This window comes from Lathyrus oleraceus, chromosome 7, assembly GCF_024323335.1.
Source record: "Lathyrus oleraceus cultivar Zhongwan6 chromosome 7, CAAS_Psat_ZW6_1.0, whole genome shotgun sequence".
NCBI lineage: Eukaryota > Viridiplantae > Streptophyta > Magnoliopsida > Fabales > Fabaceae > Lathyrus > Lathyrus oleraceus.
In genome coordinates, this window is record NC_066585.1 from 518591403 (window position 1) to 518599386 (window position 7984).

Below are 7984 nucleotides of genomic sequence, written 5' to 3' on the forward strand. Positions count from 1 at the left end.
TGTGTGTGGAGTCTGACGTAAGTCCAGCGATTGGCAGTCGGTTTCCTTGTTCATGTTTGTTGTTTGGAGTCAGACGTAAGACCAACTATTGGCAGTCAGTTTCCATTTGTTTGTTTGCTTTGACGTCTCAGCGTCTATGCGTGTGTTTTGTTTCGGCGTGCGTTAGCCGAACTACGGTAGCTCTGATTCTCATTCCAGATGAGATACGTAGGCATGGGATGCGATATCCTAGCGAGCCCGTTCCCCATTTCCCCGAACTACATTGACTCTGATGTTTGTTTCTGACAAACTACGTAGGCCCAAGATGCGACATCCTGCCGAGTCACCTTCCTCTGTCTTCTTTCATCTGTCTATTCCAGTGTGTGTGCATTCTTTGAGCAGTCTATCAGCAACCTTATTCTATTCTTTTGAGCGTGGATCCCGTCGAGTACGACGGACGTGAGGGGGTGCTAATACCTTCCCCTTGCGTAACCGACTCCCGTACCTTGTAATCTCCGGTCGCAAGACCATTTCCTTTCCAGGTTTACTTCGAGCGTTTCCTTTCCCTCCTTTGGGATAAATAACACACGGTGGCGGCTCTGTTTGTTTGTTTTTCCCGCCGGTTGTTTTTCGCGGATGCGACACAAACCCCAAACCCTTTTGACTTGGTTCTTTTTGCATTCAATCAAGATCATGGTAAGTAATAAATTTCCCAAAATTTAGACAAAATGCACGAGCCAATTTTATTTGGCTTTGGTTCAAAGTGATGACTTGCCATGATGCACAAACCAGACACACCTCAGTCAGAATTTGAAAATTCATTCTCCAAGTCTCCAAACCAATCCAATATGACCCCAATGGTCCCGCAAACATGTCACATGTGGTATTGTGGTGTGTTTGAAGGTCAACTTGCAAGCCAAAACATGCCAAGGATCAAAACCCGACCACATGGGTAAAATCAGAAATTTCTCAAAATGGCAAAAAGTAAAACCAGTAGCAGGCCACAACAAGTCCTTTGGTTGTTCCAAATCAATGCAAGAGGCTAAGACAAAGTGGTTTGAGGTGCAATCAAGGTCATAATAGATCCATTTCTTGTTTCCCCAAGTCAATCCCAAGCATGCTTCGAGCCACTCCCTATTTCCGAGCAAGCCATCTATTTCTCCCTCCAAACCACTCATTCACCTTCCCTATAAATAAGGGAAGGTGTTCCACTTCAGAACCAAGCTTGAAATCCTCTCAAACCTCTGCTGAACTTTCCACCTTCAGCTTTAAAAACAGAACATCGTGTTTTGAGTTTCAAAGAGTTTCAATCCCAAACCACCACCCAGGAACCTTCACTAACCTTCATTCAAGCTTTCTAAACTCCTAAATCACCTTCTCCAAGCTTTATCTAAGCTAAGCTAAGTCATCGGAAAACCTCCCTGAGTTTTTTCTGATCAGGTAGTTTTCTTCACCCCCATCATCCAAACAAGTTACCATCCCCCTCGAAATGATATTATGATCATTTCTCCTAAGTTCCCAGATTTGATTGCTTAATGTTTAACATTTAATTTTTAATCTAGGTCAAAGATATTCTTCTGGTTCTTTGTGAAATACTCCATACTCATAGCCAATCAATGGCTCATGCGTGTGGAGTTTGCTTCATTTTCATGATTGGGTAAAGATTCCATGTTTAAATCCCAAGGTTGAAGATGAACATTGCACGCGTTTTTTTAATTTCATAAAAAGTTGTGTCCCACTCTGGTTGGTTGATTCTCACACGCATCCATTTATAACCATTGTTTTATTATTTTATTTGTTCAACGTGTTTGTTAACACAACCAAACCATTAGCCCAGTGGGAGAGGAGATTGATCCCCCCATGACCCCAAGGTCAGGGGTTCAACCCCCGACGTGTGTAAATCCTTTGTTTCTTTTGTTACTTGTCTTAGTTTGTTTATTTATTTTCACCATCTATTTCCATTATTTTATTTATTTTTTATGTCACCTATTTTATTTATTTTGAAAATCTGTTCAACATAGACCCTCATTAGTTTTGCCTCTAGTATTTGATTTTGTTTAATTTCAATTCATTTGGATATTTTTTGAGAGACTTATGGAGTCTTGAACTTATGAACTAATGAAATACACCTAGGTCATGATTTTTTTGGTTTAGCGTTGATTAAACCTTCCATACTTCAAACCTACCATTGTATGATCAAGTATTCATCCATGATATATTGAAGCATGGATAGGTTGCCTCTATTTCAAATAACATGGGTCATTTGACTTGTGGATGAAGTCTTACTTGTACTTGTTAACTTGTGATTTCATCTGATGCACTGTTATTTCTCTTGATTATACTAACCCACTAACATTATACTTACTTGTTTATATCACACACTAACTCCTGTAACCTTGTTAATATTATACCCTGTCTTTATAACTTGCTAACTTAACAACCTAATCAATCATAATCTTTCAACCTTGGGTTTGCTATAGTATTCCTTTTGTCAATCTATTGATAGATGGGCTTGAGGTAGAATAACTTTATTTGTTATAAATCTATGGTAAGTTGATTCATTGATCATATACCATACTTTGCATCAATGATAAGTTATCCCTTGATGCTCCATATTTTGAACAGGTTGAACTAGGGATAGATAACCCTCAAGTGTTGGTCCTTTGTTCATAACCCTAACTCTACTAACTTTTGATTACAGCTAACCTTTTGTTATTATTTCTATCATTGTTATATTTTATGTTATTTACTTTTATGTCATTTACATTTAAGTACCCATCATCACCATATTAATTGTATAAACCACATCATGCATGTTTATTATTATCATTTACTTTTTTATCATTTAAAAACAATAAAAACATGATAAAATTATAAGACCAAAAACAATTTATTTCACTTAATCCACTTGGATTTAGAGGATATCATCCTAGGACCTTTTCTTGGAGGCCTTTTTCCATTACTTTTTTATGATACTTTGTTTCAAACTTTGGGTTTCATCTGCACTAACATCCTGGTTGTAAGAATGGCATCATGGCACCATCCTAGGGGGGGCATGTTTGTAAGACCATTATCCTTTGTTTAGCATAGGTAACTTCTTTGCGCACACAAGGCTTTCTCTTGGGATACCTTACAATGAGATCATTTACTTTATTGTTGATTACTTTACATTCATGTTTCATAAGCCAAATTCCTTAATCACATAAACAAACCATTGATTCAACGTCAAACGACTTTTTTTCATAATCAAATTCAAAATACTTAATAACTACGATTATTATTGTGAGCCACGAGCCTTAAGTGGTGGAGAATGAGTGAGAGTGGAGCATTTCTACCCTCACTCTGATTATTTTGGATGTGAAGCTAGCGAAAATACGCTCGAACACATCGCACACTCGAACATACAACAAAGTTGCCATCGAACTTTATTTATTTCCGAAGGAAAGGGAAAACATAGATAAAACCTGGGGTAAATAGATATGCTAGGTAAGAAAGTCGGTTATGCAAGGGGGATGTATTAACACCCCAAACATCCATGGTACTCCATGTGAACTGGTTTGATTATTCTGGATCGAGTGGGTGTTATATCTAAAGATTACTCGCGAAAGAATAAGGGTAAAAAGAAAGAAATAGATAAAATGCTCGGTGAGGATTGAGGCCATCATGCGTACGTATCCTTATAGTTTCAATAAGGAATTCAGAGCTTCATGGTTCATAAAACTAGTGGTAGGAGGTGAAAATAAGTGTGATAACAAATATGGTCTACACCAACGATTTATGATTTGAACTCCAACAAGGGAAGAAATCTGAACCCAAGAGTAAAACTGGCGTTGACCAATACGTGGACTAGTCGGAAGCGTCTGCCACTATATGGTATAGTAAAAAACAAGGGAATTAAGTGCTTGGGTATGAGCCAAACAACTCTTGGTTCACAAGCTGACACGGGATGGAGCTGAAAGAGGTAGTGTATTTGGCTCAAAGAATAGGTATATCACATGGAGTAAATGAAGGTAGGATTATGGATGCATCATGGAGATGAATCGAATGAAGTGACTATAGTCACAAAATTGAAGGATTTGGTAAGAAGTGACTGAAGAAGTGTAATTTGAAACCAAAGGTCAGGGTATATTGGAATCCATAGGAGATATTGAATTTATACCATAGAGGGAAACGAAGTTTATTGGATGAAAAAGAAGGAATAAAATGTTTGGTTTGAAAACACAAAAAACTCTTGGTACAAACACACACTTTTCATTAGGCGTCCTAAAAGGGTATATATAGAGTTCCAAAGAAAATGGTATTTCAGTTTCAAAGAAATAGTATGTCACTAAGGTGAAAGGCTTATGGTTGAAGGTAGATAATGGATCTTGAAAGCTATGAATGGTGCCTTAAGGTGGAAGGAGGAATAAATAAGTATGCTCGCGGAGGATTTGAACCCTCGTGCCTACGTATTCTCATTGTGTAATGAAAAAATTAGAGCATTCGTAGTTCATGGAACCACGAAAACAAATGAGAGAGATTGATTTTCCAAGGTACACAACTTGTCAAGGCTGAAAAAGGAGTTCCAAGGTTCACAACCTTCTAGGCAAGGTATCACTACCAAAGTTTAAAACTTATGATGTTAAGGAACTGAACTGCCAAGGTTTATCACCATACAGGGAGAAGAGAATAGATGCCATAATCCATGACTCTCAAGGCAAAGAACTAAATTTCCAAGATTTACCACCTCTCAAGGAAAATAATAAGTTGCACTGCCAAAGTTTATCACCTTATAAGGCGAAGAGCAAGTGCCAAGGTTTACCACCTTACAAGGCGGAGAACAAGTGCCAAGGTTTACCACCTCTCCGGGCAAAGAGTTGAGTGAAGGAGAGTGTACAACCACAAGTTGCTAATAGCAAAAGTACTCCATTATTGAAGTGTTGAAAGCTTGATACTTGTTTGAAGAAGAAAACTTGTCAATTGTGTTATCCAAATTGCACTAAAGTATATGAACAAAGGCGAATACCTTGAGCAACTAGGTCAAGCGTCCCGTACCCAAGGATATCCAGAATGAATTAATGGAATTCTCCACTCTCATCCATTCTTTGTTGCTTAAGGCTCATAGCGTGCAACTCGAATCAAAATTAACAAGTTAATGACAAGAGATCTTACGTGTTGATCTTATTGATATAATGCTACTTGTTGTACAAGAAGACTTGACAATCACGTAATTCAAATTATACTAAAGTCTATGAATATAGGTGAATACAATGAGCAACTGAGTCAAGCGTCCTGTACCCAAAGATATTCATAATGAGTTTGTGGAATTCTCCACTCTCATCCATTCTCTATTGCTTAAGGCTCGTGCCACACATTCTGAATTATGATCGTCAAGCGTTGATAATTTGCAGTGCTTGAGAAGTAGTCCATGTTGCTAGTTATACTTGATTGATGTTGACTTGAAGTCTTGATCTTGCATTTGAACCTTGAGATTTTGAGCTCCTGAGATTCAGCGTATCCACAATAGCTTGAGCGTAATAAACTTGTCATATCAAGTGATCAATGGTCTTTTGATTACTTGAATGAGCTTATGGCTTACATCATAATTACAAAGGATTTGGTTGACCAAAGTATCTTTTGGTCAACTAATCAGTGGGATCAAAATAATAGCTTAATTAATAAAAATCATACAAATCTGATTAAGGCCCTAAACTAAGGGATGATGTATCAAAAATCAAGATTTTTCTACCTAGGAGTAAAATGGTCATTATGCTAAAGTTTTTGATTAAATGGAATTTATAATATGGATTGTTTAGAATTAATTAAAACCAAACTAATTAATTAAAAATAATACATGAATATATGATGATAAAAAATTTGGCTAAGTTTAAATAACCTAAAACTTTTAATGATTAATATCAACCGATTACCCACAATTAACAAATTAAAGCAAACTTATTTCTATTAATCAACTAATTAACAAAATAATCATAATTAACCGCAATTAATCATAATTACAATTAATTTAAAAATAACTATCAATTTTTTTATGTAAAAAACAGAAAGTGAAAAATTAATCAAGAAATAATTAGGATTCATTAATTAAGATTGAACCAAATTAAATAATAATTAACCAAATATTAGGGGGGTGCAGGCCCATGGCTTGTGGTAAAGAATAACAAAAACGAGGTTGGGCCTATGGAGCCAAGGCCCAACGCTTCAGCTGGTTGAAGGGGGTGCCACGAGTTCGATGCAGGTGTGAACCAAACAACTCGTTTGGGCCTAAGGCGAAAAACGATTATGAAAATCTCAGGTGGAAACGCAGCAACACGATGGTGATGGTGTGTTGCTTCTTTGATATGCTTTGTTGCGTTGCATTCTTGATGGTTGCGGTTACGTTGCGAGAGAATTCGAATTGCAGAAAGTGGAACTTCAAGTTGTCGATTGTGAACTCGAATTATAGAAGGTCAACCACCCAGTTGCAGAATTGAAAGCTCGAGTTGAAGAATGAAAAATCAAGTTGCCGAATGAAGAAGAAGGTTCGTGTGAGTTTATGCAGAGTGAGAAATTCTCCCAATTGCAGTGGATCAATAGGTACTTATAGACTTTTTCATCTCAGTTCTGTTAGAGATTCACATGAAATTCATTATGAAATTCACTTATCAGTTAGAGATTCAATAGTTTGTTAGGGATTGTTAAGTTGGTTAGAGTGAAATCCAAATTGAAATGAAATGAAATGAATGTTTTAGTTAGAAATTCAACTTAAATTGAAAATACCAATTAAACTCCACTTCCTGCTTTTGTAATGCTCTTCTCCTTTTGAAATTCCCTTGTTAGTTATGCAGTTAGAGTATTTATTGAATTGTATGGACTATGTTAGGTTATGGTTTTCCAATTTTGGTTAAATGAAATGTTAAATGCCAATTTGTGTTGAACTGAATTTGTGGGATCAAAATTGTCTCAACTCGATTTCTTCTCAAATATTTTTGTTAAGTGATGTTTTAATTAGTGGCTGAAAATTTGTTATGCTTCCTGAAAATTCTGTTAGAACTTGTTTATTTGGTTAGAAGTTGGTTAAAAGTTAGTGTTAACCGAGTTTCCGTTAGGTTATTTGTGCTAAGGATCAAATCATCTAAATGCCAGTCCTGTTAGCAATGGTTTTGTTAACTCGTGACGTATGATTGTTTGCAATGCTGAGTTATTCACGTTTTGACCTTGTTTATGGCCATTTTTGGACTGATTTTGCAGGGTTACGGGTTGTTTATTCGCTTCATGGTTGATTTGGATTTTGGCCTACTATGAGAGTTTAGATGGAGGCTAGGAGTTAGTCCAGTACGCATGGGTTTTGTGGAATGAAGAACTCCTTGCATTCCAGTCATAGCCCTCATTTGTTCACTCCTACTGGTGAGCCTATCAATTGCAACCTTGCCTCCCTTAACTGAGTTATATTGATTTCTAAATACCTTCGTTAGATGTGATCAGTAATATCAGCAACCAAGTCTCCAATACCTATGGTGAGAATCAATCATGACGTTTCTCACCAGAACTAAAAGTTGCCCAACTCAAAATGAAATTCCGCCCACCATTTGGCATACTGGGCTATTAAATGATTGAAGCACTCTCTCAGTGTCAGAGCGGCTAGCGAACTCCATAACTCCCATCCATCAGGTATTGCAAATCAACGATCCAGAGGGTGCAAACTTCGTCGGCACTGGCAGGTTGCACTTGTTACCGTTGAGGCGTGGATTGAGGAGGAGCTTTAGGAGAAAAGGGTCCACACTCGAGCAGGTTGGGTTTGAGGTTAAGGTTATGTAGGCCTTATCAGGGAGGGTGGTTGTTGGTGTTGTTGGCATGGCTTTTATTGGTTTTTTATGGACATGTTGTAATGTTGATTTGCAATTCGGAGTATATGGTTATAATTTTTGCAATTTGACATTGAAATAGGGATGTTGGTTTGTGGTTATAATTGGATGTACATGGTTAAAATGAAAATGCGAGTTGGTTTGGTTTACATTTGAAAATGATG

The 7984-nt window shown here is 37.1% G+C and overlaps 1 pseudogene; it reads right to left on the minus strand.

The window, feature by feature from the left end:
* Positions 1-7208: 7208 nt before the first annotated feature.
* LOC127104697 (polyadenylate-binding protein RBP45B-like) lies at positions 7209-7753 on the minus strand (annotated as a pseudogene).
* Between the last annotated feature and the right edge of the window lie 231 nt (positions 7754-7984).